The 2,628-nt window shown below is 50.8% G+C and overlaps 1 non-coding gene across 1 annotated transcript; it reads left to right on the plus strand.

Moving 5' to 3' along the window:
- The first annotated feature begins 738 nt into the window (after positions 1-738).
- Positions 739-811, plus strand: TRNAK-UUU (transfer RNA lysine (anticodon UUU)). Its single transcript has one exon. It is a non-coding gene; the product is annotated as a tRNA-Lys (tRNA).
- The last annotated feature ends 1,817 nt before the right edge of the window (positions 812-2,628 follow it).

A 2,628-nucleotide genomic window follows, 5' to 3' on the forward strand; every position in this document is an offset into this window, starting at 1 on the left:
GCGTTGGGGGGTGGCCTCGGGGGGTGGCCTCAGGCATAGGCATAGTTTGACTTCTATTTTGTGGGGTCAGGGGCCGGCAGGGCATGGGCCAACTCCAGACATTGGGGCCCGGGGAGTGAGTGTCACCTTCATCCCCGTCTCACCTCAACAATCCACACAGCCTATCTGGGTTGGGGGTGGGGGGCAACCAAAAATTATAACTCAAAGGGGGAGGTGGCTCAGCTCAAAAAGTTTGAGAACAGCTCATGTTGCAGGGAGGGATAACTGGGGGCTGTGTGCTGGCAGGGGGTAGCTCAGGTTGCAGAGAGGAGGGTAGTTAGAGGTGGTAGGTAGGGGGTGTGAGGGCAGGGGCATAGCTCAGGGTGTAGGGAGGTGGTAGCTAGGGGCTGTGTGCGGGCAGGGGTGTAGCTCAGGGTGCAGGGAGGTGGTAGCTAGGGCAGTTTATGGTCAAAGGGGGGTAGCTCAGGATGAAGGGAAGGGCTAGCTAGGGGCTGTGGTCCCTGTGTGGTCGCTGCTCCCTGAGGGTTCTGCCAGCCCCCGAGATGGGTCCTCCCCACCACCTGGCCAACTCTTACTGGCTGTGTGAACAATCAAAGGGGGCTGGGAGCTGAGGAGCAGCTGCAACCCTGGGCACCACCAGCAGAAGAAGATGCGGGGTGTTGCCTGCTCCATAGCATCAGCCAGAGCAGCAGCTGCCCTGCACTGCCCCACTCTAGCTTCCCACCTCCAACCTTGTGAGCCTGGATAGCTCAGTTGGTAGAGCATCAGACTTTTAATCTGAGGGTCCAGGATTCAATTCCCTGGTCAGGTGATGAACTGTTCCCCAAGATCTTAAAAGTCTCTCTCTTTTTTTCCTTTCTGGGTTGGGGAGGCATAGCTCAGTGGTTTGAGCATTGGCCTGCTAAACTCAGGGTTGTGAGCTCAATCCGGGAGGGGGCCATTTAGGGATCTGGGCCAAAAAAAATGTGGGGATTGGACTAGATGACCTCCTGAGGTCCCTTCCAACCCAGATATTCTATGATTTTATAAACCTAGCCAGGGAACGGGCCTCGGGGGCAGGAGAAGGGGAGGAGGTGAGGGTTGTGTGGAGCCTGGCTCTGGGTAAAGCACTGCAGTTTGAAGGGGAAATGCACCCTGTCTCCCCAACTCCACCCAGGGTCTCAGGGCTTCTGCCCCGTGGAGAGCATCAGGACTCAGGGCTCCAGGATTCAGTGCCATGGAGCCCCATGGGGTGTGGGGGGCACCAGGGCTTCAGCCCTGCAGGGGAGCCAGGGCTCAGGGCTCCCAGCTTCAGCCCTGTAGGGTGGCACAGGGGCTCCATGGCCCCCCTAAAAGAGCTCACAGACCCCCAGTTGAGAACAGCTGTCTTGGGGTATGTCTACACTGCAATTAAACACTTGTGGCTGGCCCATGCCAGCTGACTTGGGCTTGCGAGGCTCAAGGGCTGCTTAACTGCAGTGTATATGTTGGGGCTCGAGCTGCAGCCCAAGTTCTGAGACCCTCCCACCTTGCAGAGCTCTGGAGCCCAGGCTCCAACCCAAGCCCAAACATCTACTCCACAATTAAACAGCCCATGAGCCCCACAAGCCTGAGTCAGCTGGCATGGGCCAGTCACAAGTGTTTAATTGCAGTGTAGACATACCCTCATATTGGTACAAGGGCTATATTTTTCTTTTATTTCCCTGTGTGGCTGTACAAACCAAATCCAGGCTGCCATATTTTCAAGATGTTAGGTTTGATAAAGAGAGGTGGATCACTGGGTACTTTGTCACAGGGCTACAATGAAAATTGTGCACCACAGGTTTAGAACAGCAGCATCACTTCGTCGGATCCATATCTGTTTTAGAACAGTTCAGCTGTGAAAAGAAGTGGAGTCAGGTGTGCGTTCTCCCTCCCTTGCGCATACTACAGAAACGCACCATTCACAGAGCTGTTTGGTGCTCCTAGCATGCTTGCAAGTCACCTTTCAGACACACCCAAAAGTGTTCCAAATGTTTAGATTACAGTTTTACTCTGCACCATGTGAGTCTACAACTAACAAACAATGTTTCAGTCAATGGATGGAGGCTGCAGGAGTAGCATGACAGCCAACACTTTGTCAATGCACCAGGAACTGAACTGACGATTTCCAAAACTAAAATGTGAGCTGTTATAGCCTGAGCTAAAGAACCAAGGCTTTCTTCTTAGTGCAGTAACAAACTTAACATCCCCTATAGATTGGAACAGACAAGGACCTGTAATATACACTCATAGGCGGGTTATAATGGCACAAACAGTTCAAGGTAGGACAAAGGTAATGTTGTTGTTTTAATACTATTTGAAAAAGCCCCAAATGTTACTGAATGACCAATAATGATCTTGAAGGAATTAAATTTTACAAAATTACGATTTACTGTTAATGTATCGTTAATTTCAGCCAAATGCACACTTTGTGCAAATATGAAATCCTTTCCTTCTAGGTAATTGGGTTCTGCTGAGCTTCAGAAAATACAAACAATGAAAACAAAAACATAATATCTATTGGTAATGTCATGCAAATTGGCAGATAGGCAGTAAATCACAGCAGTACCTAAAAGTTTCCGCTAAGTGCGCCTACAATTGTTGTTCTCCTTTGGGGCAAAATATCTC

Source organism: Lepidochelys kempii, chromosome 1 (genome assembly GCF_965140265.1).
Source record: "Lepidochelys kempii isolate rLepKem1 chromosome 1, rLepKem1.hap2, whole genome shotgun sequence".
Classification (NCBI taxonomy): domain Eukaryota; kingdom Metazoa; phylum Chordata; order Testudines; family Cheloniidae; genus Lepidochelys; species Lepidochelys kempii.